At 44.8% G+C, this 21,117-nt stretch overlaps 1 pseudogene; it reads right to left on the bottom strand.

Moving 5' to 3' along the window:
• LOC106505121 lies at nucleotides 7,962-8,553 on the bottom strand (annotated as a pseudogene).

Raw genomic sequence — 21,117 nt, forward strand, 5'->3', positions numbered from 1 at the left:
GGTTTGTGCAATCGTTTCTGCCAGGGCCAAAAACAAGTGGCCCAAATGGGAGGTGGGGTGTTCTTTATCTCTTCATAAAAGGAATGGAAGACCCTGTGAGAGGCAGCTTGAGGCGTCTGCCTGACCTTCTGGAACTGTAACAGAGCTCCAGGGTCAATGCCTCCTCTGTTAATGCGTATGTCAGTTATGAGACCCTCCTTCCACTTGGGCTCCTTGGAATTGTAAAGAGTGAAATTAACTGGGTTGTAAGCCTTAGTCTGGAGGGGCTGTGCCCTTTTGAAGGACAGCTGTTCTGTCTCCCTCATCCCAGGTTGCTCAGGTTACGCAGCTGCAGTAAGTGCACTCCTGGCAACCGCTCCAGGGGGTCCCCCAGCACATATGTTTATCTTGGAGCCTATAGTCTCTTTTTCATGATGGGCTCCCACATGGTATGGTAGAAGTCCATGACCTGTTCATAGCTTCACAGGCATCAAAGGGTACTGATACTGGCAACTCAGCCTTGGTAATTTGGGTCCGCTTAATCAGATGCCCTGTTTTATGAGAGCACCGGACCTCCAACCATACCTCAGTTGGTGAGTATTGTGGATCAAAGGAAGTGTATTTGTTCCCCTGCTGACAGAGGGAATAAGTGGTTTGGTTGTGGGTACAACGTCCTTGAATTTCTCCCAAACAGGAGAAACGAGTGGAGAAAAGCAAAGTCCATGTAACACCCTGATCTGATCGGGTCACTTGAATTGCATGGGTCGCATGGGGAAATGGATCCTGGCAGGGCCAAGGGGGACCAGATTAATAAGAGCAAACAGCAACCTTACATGTTGGGTATAGGATAACAGGATATGACAGTAAGGCAGGCTCTTATGGGAAATAAGGCAGTCTATTTGACCATGCATCTGATTCTTCAAGCTTCAGCCATGCGTTGACTGACTGGCTTCTGGTATGGTCAGAACAGGGCTTTGAGATCTTTGTCTCCTCCTCTGTATTGACAGGTGTAGTGGTCTCTCTGGATCAAGGGCAGTTTCTCATTCCCCTCAGTCATGATCTGGGCCAGCCTGTTGAATTCTGGAATGATGGATCCAAGCCTCTATTCCTGTTAATTTGAGAGCAGTGGGGGTGGTTAGAATTACAATACAGGGGCCTTCCCATATTGGCCTTAAAGCCTCTTTTTTTTTCCAGTCCTCTATTCATACTTGGTCCCCCAGCTTGTGGGGATGCGCTGTTATGCCTAAAGACACAGGTATTCTATCTGTGACCCATCTATGTATTTGTGAGATAGTGACCCCCCCAATCCCTGTCATTGTTTATGTAATTCCAAGTCTCCCAACTCTCTGGTGTTTCCTCTCAAACTGATCAGTGGAGACGGCCTCCCATATAAGATTTCAAATGGCAAGACTCCTATTCCTGCTCGGGGTGAGCATCTCACTTGTAAGAGGGCCACCGGCAACCTGTCTACCCAGAGCAAGCCAGTCTCCTGACATAACATTGCCAGTGTCTGTTTAAGGGTTCAGGTCATGTGTTCTACTTTGCTTGAACTTTAAGGGCAATAGGCAGAGTGTAACTTCCACCGGATCTGTAAGGCTTTTGCCACCTGCTGCACTGCCTTGGCCACAAATGCTGGTCCATTGTCTGACCCGATGCTCAGAGGCATTCCGTATCTGGCAGTGATGTCTCTCAGGAGTGCCTCGGTGACTTCCTTACCTTTTCAGTTTGGATGGGGAAGGCTTCTACCCAACCTGAAAAAGTGCAAATAAAAAAAAATACCAAGTATTTGGATCCCTTGCTTGGGATGACTTCAGTGAGGTCCACTTCCATATCTTCAAATGGTTGTGTGTGTCCTGGCTGGTCTGCTAGGCCCCTGGTGAACATTATTTTGCAAATAAGTTATGCACCAGGGGAAGATGGTGGAGCAGAGTGTGGGAAGATATGCAATGAGATAATACTGGCCCAGTAAGGTCTCCAAAGCAGTTTTGCCCGTGTGGGTTAACTCTTGTTGCTGGTGGGCTAGTTTGTAGGCCAGTTGTTCTGGAACATAAACCTGGTGGTCTTGTGTGACCCACCACTCTGTTTTAGTTTTGGTTCCTCCTTCCTCCCTCATCCATTTTTCTTCCTCTGGAGAATATTTGGGGACAGCTGGCACTTCTGGGGCCAGCAAGACCTTAGGTTTGTCTGATGGTTGTCCTCGGACTGCTTGTCTGGCAGCTGTGTCAGCACTGCGGTTTCCTTTTGCCACTGGGTCACCCTCATTTTGGTGGCCTTTGCAGTGGAAACTGCCACTTCTTTAGGCTCCCATACTGCCTGTAGGAGCTTTAAGATTTCAGCTTGGTTATTGATCCATTTTCCTTCAGCAGTTAGGCATCCTATTTCCTTATATAAGGCTCCATGGACATGCAGAGTTGCAAAGGCATACTGTGATCAGTATGGATATTAACTCACTGGCTGAATTCTAGCACCCTGATTAAGGCCCATAATTCTGCTCTCTGTGCTGACCAACCTTGAGGAAGCACCTCTGTTTCCATCACTTCTAAGTCAGACACCAGAGCATAACCTGCCATCTTTTTTCTATCCTCCATGAAGCTGCTGCCATCAGTATATATAAAACCAGGTCTGGATTTTGGAGTGGTTTTTTTGGTCTTTTTGACTTTTCTAGGGCTGCTCCCATGGCATATGGAGGTTCCCAGGCCAGGGGTCTAATCGGAGCCATAGCTGCTGGCCTACACCAGAGCCACAGCAACATAGGATCTGAACTGCGTCTGCAACTTACACCACAGCTCACAGCAATGCCGGGTCCTTAACCCACTGAGCAAGGCCAGGGACCAAACCCGCAACCTCATGGTTCCTAGTCAGATTCGTTAACCACTGCGCCACAACAGGAACCCCTGGGTTCTGGAGTAGTTTATCAGGCAAGTCAGGCCTGCTGGAAAACACCTCATCTAGGACCTCTAAACAGTTATGATATGGGGGCCCCACTTCATCTGGCAGAAAAGTGGCTGGGTTCAGAGTTCATACAACCTCCAGTTTTACCCAGGGGTTTTCCTGAGTCATGTGTGCATGCATGAGCCAGTGGTGGCCCCTAGTGTCCATTAGGGTTACAACTGAATGCAGGACTTGAGGTTTTGTCCCCAAGTCAACTTGTCAGCCTCTCTTACCAACAAGGTGGTAGCTGCTAGCGCTTGGAGGCAGGGAGGCCATCCAGCCACAACTGAGTCGATTTGCTTAGACAGATATGCTTCTGGCCTCTGCCAAGGCCCGAACTTTGGGTTAGGACTCCCAAAGCCATCCCATTTTTCTCATGAACAAAGAGGTTAAATTCTCTGGTTACATCAAGAAGTCCTAAAGCTGGAGCCTCATTGAGTTTGGTTTTGATTGCCTGAAATGCTGCCTCCTGGCTTGGTCCCCATTCAAGGGGAGCCTTTTCTTCCCCTTTTAAAGCCTCATACAGATGTCTGGCCAAGTCTGAAAACCCAGAGATCCATATCTGGCAGAATCCTGCTGCTCTAGGAGCTCACGAATCTCCCGGCAGGTGGTAGGAAGAGGAATGGTGCAAACTATCTGTTTTCGTTCGGTGCCCCAACATCTGTCAGCCCTGCATAATGTTAAAGCCCAGACACTTAACTCATTTCTTACAGATTTGTGCCTTTTTCTTCGATACCCAATACCCTGCCTCCATTAGTAGGGAGAGGAGAGCTCTTGTTCCTTCTAAACACTGAGCCTGCATGGTGCTAGCTAGCGTGGTGCTAGGTCATCAATGTACTGTGGCAAAACACAGTCCAGTTTTTGTCCAGAAAATTCAGCCAGGTCAGCAGCTAGGGCACCGCTGAAAACAGCGTGAGAATTCTTGAATCCTTGTGAGAGTCCAGGTGAGCTGTTCCTTTGTCCCTGTGTGTGGACTTTCCCATTCAAAGGCACATAAGGGCTGACTAGCAGGGGCCACTCAGAGGCAGAAGAAGGCATCTTTAAAGTCCAGGCCAGTGAACCACTCAGCAGTGAAAGGGATCAGCCCCAGCAGCGTATACAGGTTAGGGATGGACAGGTGTAACGTGACTGTTGCTTCATTTATGGCTCTCAAGTCCTGAACCAGGTGGTAGTCTTGTGTTCCCAGTTTTCTTACAGGCAGTGGGGATGTTCCAGGGTGACTGACACTTTATCAACAGTCTGATCTGTAGTAACCTGTTCAGATGAGCCTAGATTCCCAGTCGAGCTTCTCAGGGAATCAAGGACTGCCACAGCTTTTCTGGTTGAGCTCTGGGTTTCAGATCAATCAAGATAGGGGTGTCGCATTTTGCCAGTCCTGGAGGGTTCCCTTCAGCCCAAACCAATGGGCACTCGATCTCTAGTTCTGGGGGAAATGGTCCCCATTTCTGAAGGGGAGGAGTACAGGGGACGGTCCTCTTCCCTTCTTACAGCAAGGGACTTGATTAAAGGAGATGGGGATTCTGCTCATTTGAGTTTGGCTGATCCATCAGCGGAAAAGGAAATTTGTGCCCCCATTTTAGCCAGCAGGTCTCTTCCCATCAAGGGGACTGGGCAGTCAGGGAGGTAAAGAAATTCGTGTATTACTTCATGGCCTCCTAACTGGCACCACTGGGGACCACAGAAGGGCCTGCAGCTTTGGTCACCTGTGGCCCCAACGATCGTGGTTCTTTCCCCAAGAGGGGAGCTACAGGTTGTGTGACCACTGAATGCTCGGCACCTGTGTCTACTGTAAAGTCTACAGGGTGGCCCCCTATTTGAATTCTGACCATGGGCTCTCAGGCCCCAGTTGGAGAGAGCCCTGTCCCCCCTAATTGGACTTGGCTAGGTGGATCAGATTTGTGCTGGATGGCTCAGATTGGTACCGGCTAGGTAGGGGTGCTGCTTTGGTCCTTGTCTCAGGGAGGTTGGGGCATTCATTTGTGCAGTAAGCACACTGATCATGGGCTGGGGGCTCCTTTTTCCTGGCCTTGGGTCCCGTGCCTTACGGGGTGGTCCCACTGGGGGAAACAGTTATGAGAGAGCGGCCCCAGATGTGTCACTTTTTGTTTCATTCTCTTTTCTGCATTGCAGCAGGCCACCTGATCTCAGTTAACAAAAACCTATTTCTAACAAATTCAGTGGCATTTTTTTTCCTGCAAATCCTTCTAGTTTCTGTAGCTTTTTATGGCTACCTGATTGGGCTTGTCCCACAAAGGCAGCATTTATCACCTGCTGGTTCTCAGGGGCCTCGGGATCTAAAAGGGGGTGTAGACTCGATAAGCCTCACATAGTCTCTCATAGAAGTTGGCTGGGCTTTCATCGGGCTTTTGTAATATCTCAGTGGTCTTAGCCATGCTAGTAGGCTTTTTTTTACCCCTTGTAGGAGGGCCTGCCAGTACCTTTCTAAATTATATCTTCCCCCTTCAGTGTTGTGTGTGGTCTCAGGGGGGTTCTTCCTCTGGGAAGGCTTCCCTTGCCCAGTTTTCCACATGTAGTAGATCCCCTGGGACATTGGTCTGAAGGCATTTCTGGGCTTCTGTTACACTTTCTCGCAGCTCTTTGGTCTTAAACAAAGCAAGTAGGAGCTTCCGACAGCCTAGCCAGGTGGGATGATGTGTCTGGAAAATGGATTCTAAGAGGCTGATCAGCACCTGAGGCTTTTCAGAAGATGAGGGAGTTTGGTGTTTTCAGTTGAGGAGGTCTGTCATGGAAAAGCGCTGGTAGTAAAAGACTGGTCCCTGCCCCCCTCTTGAATGGTTCCATTGGGGGTGATTTGCTGCGGTCCCTGTGTCTCCCATAGGGCATTTGCAGTTCTGGAGCTGCTCCCTGGGCTGACCAGAGACACCTGCTCACTGGTTCCGGTGAATCTGGCTGTGGCAGTCATATGGCCTTGGGGACTTCAGGAGGAGGAGGAGGAGGAGAAGGAGGAGAAACAGAAGGCGGTGCTATCTGGCCACTGGGGACCTTCAGCCCCCAAAGGAGGGGCTGGCCGCACATACAGAGGTGGCTCAAGGGGCGAGTCCTTGGCATCCCCTTGAAAAATAGGTGGCTTCTTTTCTCAAGGCAAGATTTTCTTCTTGGACTGGGCTACTATCACCTTACACTGCCTCTGGCCTGTGACGCAGAACCAAACCCATGGGGGCCTCAACTGGGCAACTTCTAACCATTGATCAATGTATGGGAATTGGTTTGCGTGTCCAGGGTCTCCTGTTATAATATTATTTATGGCTTGAACTGTGGGCACATCTACGGTCCCTCACGGAGGCCATCCGACACCAAAGGAGGGCCACTCTAGAATACAGAGAGTACACAGTTTTCCAGGACCCCATTCAACACCATAATTTCCAGAAAATCCTTTCTTAATATTCTTAGCCATACATTCTAAGACAGTGGGCTTGGAAGCTGATTTACCCATTGCGTGAAGTCCCACCCTGTGACGGTGACACAGGACCAACAGTGAGGACAAGGCCACAGTCGCTTCGTCCACCTGACAGCTCCCCTGGAAGAGATATTTCAGGTGCCTCTTAGCGTAGGTGGGACTTTATAAACCCCAATGTCAGGATCCCTCTGAAGAGGGCCACCACAAGCCATAGGAGATTCACCACAGAACTGCAGGTTCGGACTCACTCTGGCTCCGCAGTCTGAAGATGGTGAAGCACAGGCTCTCATTCTCTCCAGTCACTCACTCACACACACACACACACACACCGGAATTGACAAGCCACCCCACCCTGAGGGAAAAAACCCGACCTAAGTGATCCTGATCAGCTAGATTCGTTTCCACCGAGCCATGACAGGAACTCCCATTTGAGTTTTTGGCCCCACTTCTAGAGGCCCAGTTCTTTAACTATCTTATCTTCTTACTGTGTGGCGTTGCTAGATATGTATGGCAAAGAAAAAATTTTTTTATTATTTATTGAGCTGTAAAAATAATACATTTACAGATAATATATGGGTGGTTGCCAAAAGGGTGGGGCAGGGGCAGGTGAGATGAGTGAAGGGGGTCAAAAGGTCAAAACATCCAGTTATAGAACAAGTCATGGGCATGTATTGTACAGCTTTGATGAGTCTAGTTAATAATATTTTTGGGGCTCCCGCTGGGGCTCAGCAGTTACAAACCCAATGAGTATCCATGAGGAGGTGGGTTCAATCCCTGGCATCACTCAGTGGGTTAAGGATCCAGTGTTGCCATGAGCTGTGGTGTAGGTCACAGATGTGGCTCAGATCTGACATTGCTGTGGCTGTGGTGTAGGCCAGCAGCTGCAGCTCCAATTCGACCCCTAGCCTGGGAACTTCCATATGCTGCAGGTGTGGCCCTAAAAAGATAAAAAGAAAAAAAAAATAATACTACTGTATTTCCTATTCGAAAGTTGCTAAGGGAGTAGATCTCAGCATAGGAAAAATTTTTTTTTAAACTTTGTAAGTATATATGGTGACAGACATTAACCAGATATTATGGAGATTGTTTCACAATGTCTACATATGTTGAATCTCATTATGTTGAAACTAATATAATGTTATATGTCAATTATACCTCAACAAAAAAATCAATTGTTGGAAAAATTTGCTGCCATAAGTATACTTATGATGGCTTTCCAGCTTATAGAGTTATTTCTAAAATAAAAAATATATAATAACTTTGTTTAAAGACTAAAAAATAATGTATTCAAAAGTTTCACAGTGGAGTGAATGTCTCTTGCATTTCTCTAATGGGAAAGAAAACAACAGCTAATGTAGAAACTGGAAAAAATAACATGTCTTCACATGGAAGAATTTAATTTTCCAAGGCATGGAGGTATCCTTGTGAGTCATAAAACACAAATTTCTTTAAATCTGTTCTGAATTCACAGTCAGATATTGTCTTGTAATTTCTTAATCTATTCAACAGAGGTGACTACATTTTTTTTAACTATTGAAAAGAAAAAGTGGGAAATTTGATTTAAAACCAAGCATACTAGTGTGTTTTTTGTTTGTTTGTTTTTTTTCTTTTCTTTCTTTTTTTTTTTTTTTTCACCATGCAACAAAACCTTTCTTTACATTTTGGACAGGTTCAGCTATTACTGAAACTGGTAATTTCTAAACTTAAATTGGGGCAAATGGCTAGAGTGCAGAGTAATGCCATCATCAGGCATTATGAATGCAAGACTGAAGGATTAGCAGCCACCCCTCAGACGGAGGACCAGATGGAGGGTGGACTCTTTCTGGATGTTGTAATCAGAAAGAGTGCGGCCATCCTCCAGCGGCTTGCCTGCAAAGATGAGCCTCTGCCGGTCGGGGGGCAATGCCTTCCTTATCCTGGATCTCGGTGGTGTCACTGGGCTCCACCTCCAGGGTGATGGTCTTGCCGGTCAAGGTCTTCACAAAGATCTGCATTTTGACCTGTGAGCAAAGGCACAGATGCTGTGAATCCAATCACACTGAGACACGGCAACTAGCCAGATGAAACCTCAGTTATCCACAATCTGAAAAATAACTGCAGGATAAAATTTGTTTCAACTTGAGGTATGTTTTTACCTTCAGTCAATTACACAGAACTTAAGTGTACATACAGGGAGTTCTGATAAAGGCACACTCCCATTTACACAGATGCTTATTAAAATATGCATCATCCTCATCACCATGGAAAATTCTTTCTTTTTTTTTTTTTTTTTTTTTTTTTGTCTTGTCTAGGGCCACTCCCGCGGCATATGGAGGTTCCCAGGCTAGGGGTCTAATCGGAGCTGTAGCCATGGCCTATGCCACAGTCACAGCAACGCCAGATCCGAGCCTCGTCTGCAACCTACACCACAGCTCATGGCAATGCCGGATCGTCGACCCACTGAGCAAGGCCAGAGATCGAACCTGCAACCTCATGGTTCCTAGTCAGATTCGTTAACCACTGTGCCACGACGGGAACTCCATTAGATGGAAAATTCTTTATGACCCCAACCAGTCAGGCCCCACACTGCTACCCAGAAACCAGCGATCTGATTTATTTCACTGAAGATTGGATTTGCTTCTAAATGGCATCATATAGGAGTTCCTATTGTGGCAAAGCAGAAACAAATCCGACTAGTATCCATGAGGATGCAGGTTCAATTCCTGGCCTCTCTCAGTGGACTGGAGATCCAGTGCAGCTGTGAGCTGTGGTGTACGTCACAGACATGGCTTGGATCCCGTGTGGCTGTGGCTGTGGCTGGCAGCTGCAGCTCCAATTTAAACCCTAGCCTGAGAACTTCCATATATCATGGATGCAGCCATAAAAGGACCGAAAAAAAAAAAAAAAAAAAGGCACTGTATATTATGTACATGTAAAAGGGTGGCAGGTACTTTCTGAAATCGATCTCAATGCCTGCCTCCTTACATTCACTTCCCGTGTAATTGCTTCCTTTTGCACATGGGCTGGACCTAGCATGCAGGCTGGCTTCTCATGTATAGAATACAGCAAAAGTATTGAGAGGTTCCTTCCAAGATAAGTGATGAAAGAGCGTGGCTTCTGACTTTATGTCTGACTCTTCTCACGGGCTTGCTCTGATGAAACACGCACCCATTTTGTGAACAGCCGTCTCAATGAAGACAAATGATGAGGCTCATGTGTCAAGGAACAGCTTTGTGGGATGGGGTGGGCACTACATCCTAGCAATGAACATGTGTGTGAGCTTGAAATGCATCTTTGAAGGTCTGGAAAGTTTTCATAGAAGAAGTATCATCTCAGGTTGGCTGAAATTTTAATTCATATTTATGATTTTTTTCATCACAAAAGAAACATATACTCATTACGGAAATTTTAAAAGCATAGAAAAGGGCAAACATGCAAGTTTAAAAAAAAAAGGTTATAAATTCCACCACTTCAGTATAAAAATAGCATTAACAACCTAAGAAAGTATCTGTTTAAAATTACTATTAAATGCATATTTGAGTATTATTTCTTGGAACATTAATCAGACTAAAAGAAATCATGATTTCCAACAAATGAAATTTTGTTTATAGCTAACCCTTTAAAAAAATAACATTTTGGTGCACATCTTTATCAACTTAAAAAAAATTTTTTTTTTTGTCTTTTCTAGGGCCACACCATGGCATATGGAGGTTCCCAGGCTAGGGGTCAAATCGGAGCTGTAGCCACTGGCCTACACCACAGCCGCAGCAATGCGGGATCTGAGCCGCATCTACAACCTATACCATAGCTCACGGCAACACTGGATCCTTAACCCACTGAGTGAAGCCAGGGATGGAATCCGCCAGCTCATGGTTGCTAATTGGACTCCTATCAACTTTTTTCTACTAATCATCACATATGGAAAAACCATTGGGACTGTGCTATTTAGTCACCTGCATCTTAATAAATGTTATTTCATTTAATCTTCACAATAGCCCTACAAAGAAAGATAATAAATCCCTTTTTTTTTTTCTTCTGTTTTTCTTTTTACAACCACACCTGCAGCCTATGGAAGTTCCCAGACTAGGGGCTGATTCCAAGCTGCACCTGCCAGCCTATGCCACAGCCACAGCCACACTGGATCTAAGCTGCCTCTGTGACCTAGGCTCATAGCTTGCAGCAATGCCGGATCCTTAACCCACTGAGCAAGGCTAGGGATTGAATCTGCATCCTCACGGAGACTATGTTTTGTTCTTAACCTGCTGAGTCACGACAGGAACTCCTCAATCCCATTTTATAAAAATAACTTGAGAGTCAGAAAATTTGTCTTGTCCAAGTCACACCAAAGCCAATATGCACATCCAGAATGTCTCTCTCCAGAGCATATGCTCACCCTCTTCCCAGCTGCCACGTGGGTGGTGCGTGGAGATTGCAGGGCATGAAAAGGAAAAGTCATTCAGAGGGGGTGTTTGTAATGACGGATTGGGTGGTTGCTTCTATCCTAGGGCATAAAGAAAAGGGAGATATTTTTAAAAGACTCTCATTTTTCTAAGCTGAGGAGGAGGGGGAGAAGGATGATGCCACAAATGATACCAATTTCATAATGTGTTCAATAATACACATAACTTCGGTTAGGCAAAAAGTGGTCCCTCGGGGAGTTCCTGTCCTGGCACAGCAGAAACGAATCTGGCTAGTATCCATGAGGATGTGGGTTTGATCCCTGGCCCCGCTCCTTGGGTGGAGGATTTGGTGTTGCCCTGAGCTGTGGTGTAGATGGAAGACTTGGCTCAGATCCTGCATTGCTGTGGCTGTGGTGTAGGCTGGTAGCTGCAGCTCCGATTCAACCCTTAGCCTTGCAACCTCCATATGCCTCTAAAAAGACAAAAGACAAAAAAATTATATAGCTATAGATATATAGAGATATAGATATCGTCTCTGGGTTGCATGTTCCTGGCTTGACTTATGTCATTTACGTAACTGTGATTATTATTTATTAGCATAGCACAGAGAGTTTCAGGCAAGGCTAGAAATGCTAGCCTAGAGTTTTGACACCGAATGAAGGGGAAGGAGCATGGGGTGGATCAGGAATGGCTCTTCTGAATCAAGCCCTCAGCTGCCTGAGCCTCCTAAGCTGCACCCTGTCCCCCAGACAGGGAAATACAGCCACAGACAGGGGGAGAAGGACTTTTAGACAAAGAAGGAAGTGTAGGCATATGTTGCCTGGGACTCTTGGGATCCTCAAACTCTTTGGAGTTCTGACAAATTCACCTTTGATGAACTGATTCACTGGACAAACGGTTCTGGTCCATCTCCTGGCTGAATTCATGGCATCCAGCTCCACCATCGGTATCCTCCAAGCCCAAGATAATGAGTTTCTTTTTTCCTCTCAGGTTTTCTTTTTTTTTTTTTTTTTTAATTTTTATTTATTTATTTTTTTGTCTTTTTTTTTTTGTCTTTTTGCCATTTCTTGGGCCGCTCCTGCGGCATATGGAGGTTCCCAGGCTAGGGGTCTAATCGGAGCTGTAGCCGCTGGCCTACTCCAGAGCCACAGCAACTCGGGTTCTGAGCCGCATCTGCAACCTACGCCAGAGCTCACGGCAACGCGCGATACTTAACCCACTGAGCAAGGCCAGGGATCGAAACCACAACCTCATGGTTCCTAGTCGGATTCGTTAACCACTGAGCCAAGATGGGAAGTCCCTATTTTTTCGTCTTTTGTCTTTTTTAGGGCCGCACCTATGGCATATGGATTTTCCCAGGCTAGGGATCTAATCGGAGCTACAGCTGCTGGCCTACACCACAACCACAGCCACACCAGATCCAAGACAAGTCTGTGACCCACACCACAGCTCATGGGAAGGCCGGATCCTTAACCCACTGAGCGAGGCCAGGGATTGAACCTGCAAACTTGTGGCTCCTAGTTGGATGCGTTAACCACTGAGCCATGATGGGAACTCCATCTACTCTTTATTTTTTATTAAAATTTTTTAAATCACAGTTGATTTACAACATTCTGTCAATTTTTGCTGTACAGCAAAGTGACCCAGTCATACATATATGTATATATACCTTCTTTTCCTCTCATTATCCTCCATCATGTCCCCTCATAAGTGACTAGATATATATATAGTCCCCAGTGCTATACAGCAGGATCTCATTGCTTATCCACTCCAAATGCAAGAGTTTGCATCTGCTAACCCCAAACTCCCAATCTATCCCACTCCCTCCCCCTCCCCCTCGGCAACCACAAATCTGTACACCATGTCCATGAGTTTGTTACTTTTCTGTAGATAGGTTCATTTGTGCTGTATATTAGAGTCTTCCTGTGAATTTCTCCAGTTTCCCACCCTTTTTTCTCCCTCCTCGGCATCTTACCACCTTGTGTCCACCTGCTGTGTCCTCTATTGCATAAAGATAAAACACCAAATATTTCATAAATGGGGGCGACTGGAGTTCCCGTCGTGGCGCAGTGGTTAACGAATCCTACTAGGAACCATGATGTTGAGGGTTCGGTCCCTGCCCTTGCTCAGTGGGTTAACGATCTGGCGTTGCCGTGAGCTGTGGTGTAGGTTGCAGACGCGGCTCGGATCCCGCGTTGCTGTGGCTCTGGCGTAGGCTGGCGGCTACAGCTCCGATTCAACCCCTAGCCTGGGAACCTCCATATGCCTCGGGAGCGGCCCAAGAAATAGCAACAACAACAACAACAACAACAACAACAAAAAAAGACAAAAGACAAAAAAAAAAAAATGGGGGCGACTGTGAAGGAATCCGATCGTTCCATCTTTGCCTTTTTCATTCTTTTTTTTTTTTTTTTTTGCCTTTTCTAGTCACTGACTCCATATTCTAAGGGCTTCCAGTTGAGATTTAGAGAGGCAATTTGCCAGTATCTCTCACCTCTTTATCAAAAAGTTCTTAAACAGGACAAACTTCATCACACACCACTAAAGGCTCCCTTGCCCTTTTTCCATTTAGTATTTACTGAAGGACTCTTTATTGACTACTTACTTTTGTTCTAACAAAGTCCCAGCCCAAAAGAGTGTCCATTGCAGTGGTGGGATACCCAGCAACAAGCAATGTATAAGATAAGCCAATAAATAATATGTGCAGAAGAAAAATAAAGCAGAGTCATACTGAGGCAGAATCATAACTCAGATAGTGTAGGAGCATGGGCTTTGATGCATTCTTTGATATGGTTATGGATTAACATTTGTGGCTTAAGGGCTCCAGGGAATAACATCCCCACAGGCCTTGTTTGCTATAGGGAGTGTATCTGTGCCAAGATGGACATTAATTTCTAACCCACTCCTCAACTAATAGAATAGGAATGAGAGGAATGGTGACTCCATCTAAGGGAAGAGAAGGGCAAGGAAACCTCAAAACTTATGGGACATTTCCATCCCTAAGATATTTCCATCCCTTGGACAAGGACTGGAATAGGTAACTTGGGCAATGCCAATGGGAGAAAACCACATTTCTCTGGAGCCCACAATGGGACCCCCTATCTTTAAGGGATAAAACTCCTATAGAACAATAGGGAAGGGGACTCTTCTTCCCCCTCCCAGCCTGTCCTGGGAGCTGTTTGTTTTCCTGTAATGAAGACTTTGCTTGCTTGCTGCCTGTGTGTTCCCAAAGTTCGGTCTTTGGCTCTGTGAACAAGAATCGGGATTCTGGTAACATCTTTATGGCATCAATAGGACAGTGTGGTGGGAGTTGGCAGGCCTTTTCCAGGCCTTAGTGAAAACAGTAATTATTGTTTTCATATTTGTCCAACAGCTCTCTCATTCTATTGGCAACAGATGTGGAAGCACTGAGGTGGCTGATCTACAATGTCTGCTTCTGCCAACCAACTCTGAGATGGAAAGAGTACTAATTAAACAAGACAGGTAATCCTTAGACAAGACAGGTACAGTGATTAATGCAGCGTCTTGTACATAGAACATACTAAATAAGGAGCCATCAGAAAAAATGGGAAGGAGAGGGGAGCTGCCCCTGGCAAAACCCATCTCCTTTGCCCTAGTTTTAATCTCTGCATTGCTTGTGCTTTTTTCAGCCCATAGCTTTATGAGTAATTGGCCCTTGAACTGGGAAGCTGCTTAGGATAAGACCAAAGCTGAAAGTGACAGGGTAGATAAAAGGCATCCTTTAGAGACGATTGCTGGCTAAACTTGACACCAGTAGCTGGTGTCTCTCACTTTCCTCCCTGGGGCTCCTCTTCACCCACAGGAACCCATTCATCATCTAACATCTGAGCAAACCTGGAAGTGAGGAAGGGTAATACCCCCTGGGGCATCCATAGCCACTGAGCCTGGGAGTTACTCAACTTTCATGCTTAGGGCAGAAGAGTCTGAGGTGCCTTCTACAGTTTCTCAGAGGCTTTCCCAGAAGGACAGAGCCTCAGTCGCTCAGAGCAGTGACCAGCTCAATGGCACATTCATGTCATTATGTCTGTCCCCTGTTCAATCTCCTGGTCCCAACCCAGCTCCTATCCATTGGAATTGCTTCTTAAAATAACTATCTTCACAAGGTCCTCATATCAGAAAGAACTCAGGCTAAGATGGTCACATTATCTGGGCTTTGATCTTTCTTTTTAGATCCTACCTCCCAATATTATATGTATACATATAATATAATATGAATACATATATCATACATATGTACTTTATGTGTATGTATATGTGTATATATCTCCATATACACACACACATATATATGAAATTGTCTATAATCTCATCTCTTCAAATTAGAAAGTTTTGATCATCAGATAACTTGACAGTTTCTCTACCAAAGATCTCTTAGGTTGCTCTTTCAGTATGTATTTGGCCCCAGCTTGGCTAAGTTGATCATTACTGTTTCTATATAGGTGAACAAAACCCAGGGAGCATATCCCTTGTTGCAAAAATTCTCTTTGACTCACAATACTTACATCACCTCTCTATAGCTGGTGGAAGCAAGATCTTAACTTTTTTCAAGTTGAAAAACTGTCTTTTGGAAGTTCCGCTGTGGTTCAGTGGGTTAAGGATTGGGTGTCATTGCAGCTGTGGTGCAGGTCACTTCCACATAGGATTGCAACGAGCTCTGTATTTTAGGGAGCAGATTTTTTCGATGACCCTTTTAGTAATGCAGATGCACCTACCATTCCCCCCTCCACATTATATGTGAAGATGCTTCAAGCTGAGATTTACATATCCTGTTTGGGCATATAAATTGAGTATAACTAGCAGAATTATTGACCGGCCACATTAGATTATTTCCCCCTAAATCTAGAGTAAGTTATAACTAAATTTCCCCATCCTCCTGGGAAGAAGCAGAAAGACAACAGCCTAGAGAAGCAACAGCATAGTGTTGTGGTCTCTGCACACAGGCGGAAAAAGAATTTTCCAGATTTATTTCATGTTATTTTTTTGTCTTTTTTTAGGGCCCCATGCATAGCATATGGAATGTTCCCAGCCTAGGGGTTGAATCAGAGCTATAGCTGCTGGCCTACACCACAGCCACAGCAATGCCAGATCTGAGCCATGTCTGTGACCTACAGCACAGCTCACAGCAATGCTGGATCCTTAACCCACTGAGTAAGACCAAGGATTGAATCTGCATCCTCATGGATACTAGTCAGATTCATTTCCACTGAGCCATGATGGGAACTCCCAAATTTTCTGGATTTAAGCCGAGGTATAGAAAAGACAAATTTATTGAAGCAAGAGACACTGTTAACACAGTGGGCTGACTACCTGACAATCAGGGAGAGCTGACCCTGGTCAAGCGTGTTTTTATAGACCAAAGACAAAGGAGTGGGAGGAGCGGTCTTGCCATACACCTGTTAACCTGCTGATTGGTTGGAGTCTTCTGATACACTTGCTGGTTGGTTGGGGAAAGATGAAGTCTTTGGATACACTTGCTGGTTGGTTGGGGAAGGATGAGGTCTTTGGATACACTTGCTGGTTGGTTGGGGAAGGATGAGGTCTTTGGATACACTTGCTGGTTAGTTGGGCATACGTTGCCTTTATAGGGGCAGGGTGAGGAGTGGGCTACATACCTTTTCTAGGAGGGGGAAGGAAGGAGTAGGCCAAGTTGATGGGGTGGGGAGGTCCTTGGGAACATTTTAACAATTACAGTGAGACAGGTGGGCTGATAAGGGTCTGGCAGTTCTTATCTCAGCTGGAGGCTTTTTGAGTTTTATCTCCTTGGAGAAGTCTTGACATCCCACAGATGGCAAGAAGTGACCAGACCCAGAGACTAGATTTGCTTGGATAGAACAGGAGGATTTGGGTAATAGTTTCCTTAAGGGCTCCCCAAAATTACATGAAAAGGAAAACCTAGTAAAACACTGAAGTCTTATACCACCTCACACCTATCAGAAAGGCCATCATTAATAAGTCTATAAACAACAAATACCAGAGAGGGTGTGGAGCAAAGGGAACCCTCCTACAATGTTGGTGGGAATGTAAGTTGGTACAACCACCATGGAAAACAGTACGGAGATTTCTCAGAAAACTAAATATAGAACTATCCTATGAACCAGCAATCCCACTCCTGGGCATATATCCAGGCAAAGCTTTAACTCAAAAAGATACATCCACCCCTATGTTCATAGCAGCACAATTCACAGTAGCTAAAACATGGAAACAACCTAAATGTCCATCAACAGATGAATGGATTAAGAAGATGTGGTACATATATATACACAATGGAATAGTACTTAACCATAAAAAAGAACAAAATAATGCCATTTGCAGCAACATGGATGGAACTAGAGACTCTCATATCAAGTGAGGTAAGTCAGAAAGAGAAAGACAAATACCATACGATTTCACTTATATGTGGAGTCTAAAATATGACACAAATGAACCTATCTACATAAAATAAACAAACTCATGGACTTAGAGAACAAACTTGTGGTTGCCAAAGGGGAGGGGGAGGAGGGATTGGGATGGACTAGGAGTTTGGGCTTAGTTGATGCAAACTATTGCCTTTGGAGTGGGTAAGCAATGAGTTCCTGATTGGAACTCTATCCAATCGCTTGTGATGGAGCATGATGGATGATAATGTGAGAAAAAGAATGTATATTTATATGTATATGTATAAATGGGTCACCTTGCTCTATAGCAGAAATTGACAGAACTTTGTATATCAACCATAAGAAAAAATAAAAAAAAATACTGACCTCAAAAAAAAAAAAATACTGAACTCTTTAGTATTGAAATAGAGACTCAGAAGGCAGTGAAATAGAGACTTAGACTATTGTCCTTATGGCACTGATAACCTCTGAAGACTGCGGAAGATGGGAACATCTTAATTATCTATGGTTTCCAGTACTCCTGTACAATTTTCTCCCTTTAAAAAAAATTCAGTCTTTTCAAACTAAAAACAGGAGTTCCCTTTGTGGTGCAGTGGAAACAAATCTCACTAGCATCCATGATGATGCAGGTTCGATCCCTGGCCTCGCTCAGTGGGTTAAGGATCCGGCATTGCCGTGAACTGTGGGGCAGGTCACAGTTGTGGTGCGGATCTGGTGTTGCTGTGGCTGTGGCTCTGGCTGTGGCCAGAGGCTACAACTCTGATTTGACCCCTAGCTTGAGAAACTCCACATGCTGCAGGCATTGCCCCCAATGGACAAAAACAAACAAACAAACAAAAACCTGAAAAATAAAAGACAAAAACAGTTCACCAATTCATTCCCTCCTGCCCCCGCCCCACAACCACCAATCTCTTTTCTGTATCTGTGAGCTTATTTACATATAACTATCATATATATATTTTTTTAAAAGATGCCACATGTAAAGAGATCATACAGTATTTGTCTTTCTTGTCTGGCTTACTTCACTTAGCACAATACTCTTGAGGTCCACCTTATCCTCACAGTTAGCATTAAAGTACTTATGACTGCTTTGGCACCATGATGGTCATGGTCTTTTTTGCAACAGAGACCACTAAACCCAAAATAAAATCCCTATTCTCAGGCCCCTTAAAGAGAAATTTTGCTGGGAGTTCCCCTGTGGCACGGCAGGTTAAGGACCTGGTGTTATCACTACAGTAGCTTGGATCACTGTTCTGGTGTAGATTTACATGTCATGGGCAAGGCCAAAGATTAAAAAAAAAAATTTAAAAACAGGAATTCCCATTATGGCTCAGTGGTAACAAACCTGACTGGTATCCATGAGGACACGGGTTTGATCCCTGGCCCTGCTCAGTGGGTTAAGGATCTGGCCTTGTGGTAAGCTGTGGTGTAGGTTGTGGATGCAGTTTGGATTCCGAGTTGCTGTGGCTGTGTCATAGGCCAGCAGCTGTAGCTCTGATTCAACCCCTAGCCTGAGAAATTCCATATGCCACAGGTGCATCCCTAAAAAAAAAAAAAAAAAAAAGAGAGAGAGAGAAACTTTGCTGATCCCTGCTGTAGATTTAATAGTTTGTTTATTTATTTGGCTGCTCCTGCAGCATCTGGAAGTTCCACAGCCAAGGATTAAACCCATGCCAAAGTATTGACCCAAGCCATAGCAGTGACAATGGCCAGATCCTTAACCTGCTGAGCCACGAGGGAACTCCTAGATCTAACAGATTAGAGGAAATATAGGGGGCAGAGGAACATGTTAATCAACAGATGTTAGTCATGCAGATGTGATCAGCAAAATTCAAAATGTGGAAAATTCTATAAGATAAACAACTTCATCTCTTAAACAATTAATAGTAAACATTTTTTAAAAAGGTAGGAGAGAAAACCTATAGGATTTATGAGATATACCAATCTAATGAAATGTGTAGTCTTTTAAGAAAAATCAAAATGATTCACAAGTCAACTTAGAAGTATTTATGTAACAATTAGGGAAATTTAAGTAATGCCTGAATATTTGACGGCATTAAAGAATTACTGCTAATTGTTAAGTGGTAATAACAGCATTGCTTTTATGTTATTCTTTTAGAGTCCTTCCCATTATGGGGGTTTGGGAGCAAGGAAAGTAGGTATATGCAAAGTAAAAACGGACATGAAATGATAATTATTATTATTTTTTAAGGGCCACAGGTGCAGCACATGGAAGTTCCCAGGCTGGGGGTCGAATCATAGCTGCAGCTGATGGCCTACGCCACAGCCACAGCAACACCAGATCCCAGCTGCATCTGCAACTTCCACCACAGCTCACAGCAATGCCAGATCCTTAACCCACTGAGCGAGGCCAGGGATCGAATCCCCATCTTCATGGATACTAATCGGGTTCATTTCTGCTGAGCCACAAAGGGAACTCCTAATTTCATTATTAACTGTCATTATAATTACCTATAACCTATAGAAAAATGAGGGTTCACTAAATTAGTCTCCCTACTTTGGTACGGTTTTGAGTTTTTTCTTAATATAAATTTTTTTCAAGTGCAAGAATTTTCAAAGCAATCACAAAATTTATTGAGAGATATTAAGAAGACCTAAAAGAAGAGATGGGCCATGTTTATAGGTTGAAAGACTTAAACTGCAAAACAAATGTGAATTTTCCCCACCTAAACCCTAGTAGGGCTCACCTCATGGAATTCAACAGCAACACCCCCTAACACCCAAGCCCTGCATTTTTCCAGCTAGTCAGCGATTGTGGAGGCCTCTGTCTTGGATCAAAGCAACCCTGAGAACATTTTCACCAACCAGCTTGCTCTAACCATCCTCTCTCCACTGAAATCCAAATCCCAGGCTTGGCTCCAGGGCTTCCTTTCCAAGCTCATTTGTTTCGTAAATACTCTCCTTCAGCCCTCGGGTATTCTTTTGAATTTTCTTTTCATTTCTTTATTTTATCTTTTTGGGGCTGCACCCACGGCATATGGAGGTTCCCAAGCTAGGGGTCAAATCGGAGCTATAGCTGCTGGCCTGCACCACAGCCACAGCAATGCAGGATCCGAGCCATGTCTGTGACTTATACCACAGTGCATGGCAATGTGGGATCCTTAACCCACTGAGCAAGGCCAGGGATCGAACCTGCAACCTCATGGATACTAGCCAGATTCATGTCTGCTGAGCCATGACATGTACTCCTTGAGTTTTCTTTTACACCCTTTTAGGAGCTAACTCTTTACTAATTTTTAAAATATTGAATAGTGCCCATTCAAGTTGCTGTGTAGTTTGTCTCCTGTGTGGGACTGACACAGCAGTAAAATTGATGTTTTACAGGTATAACATGTGTGACCCAGCAGTCATGTGTGTGTGTTGTGTGTGTGTGTGTAAGAGAGAGAGAGGAATATGCGTACATAAAATTTGTACATGTAGGAAAGTACAGATACAAGCATATGCATAGCAATGTGGTTTGGCATAATCTGAAACTGAAAACAAATCCAGTTGTCTATCAACAGAAGACAGATGGGCTGGGGGATGTGAGAGAAAGCGAGGAGTCAAGGCTATGGCCAAGGTTTTTAACGTGAACAACTGAAACATAAGCATTGTCCTGTGCTGGGATTAGGAGGTCTGTAAGCGATGCAAGCTTTGCCATCTGAAGATAATACCAGAAACCAGTGCTAGACACATTAGGTTGGAGATTCCTATTAGTCATTCCAATGGAGGTGTCGAGTAGGTGGTGGGACATGCATGGATGGGCAGCCCGATGCTCTACATGGGGCGGGGGGGGGGGTCCTTGGCACACAGCATCCTTAAAGTCAAGAGATTGGGTGGCGTCACCAAATGAGTGAGTGGGGACAGAAAAGAGAAGAGGGCCAAGGGTTGACCACAGGACCCTTGTTGGATGACTGTCATGGTTTTTGCACTCCCCATCTTCAGTGTCATGATGGTTCCCCATCCTTATCTCCAAAAGGTTCTCTTCTCTTGGCATCCAGAGTGACTCAGATTA

This window comes from Sus scrofa, chromosome 10 (genome assembly GCF_000003025.6).
Source record: "Sus scrofa isolate TJ Tabasco breed Duroc chromosome 10, Sscrofa11.1, whole genome shotgun sequence".
Classification (NCBI taxonomy): domain Eukaryota; kingdom Metazoa; phylum Chordata; class Mammalia; order Artiodactyla; family Suidae; genus Sus; species Sus scrofa.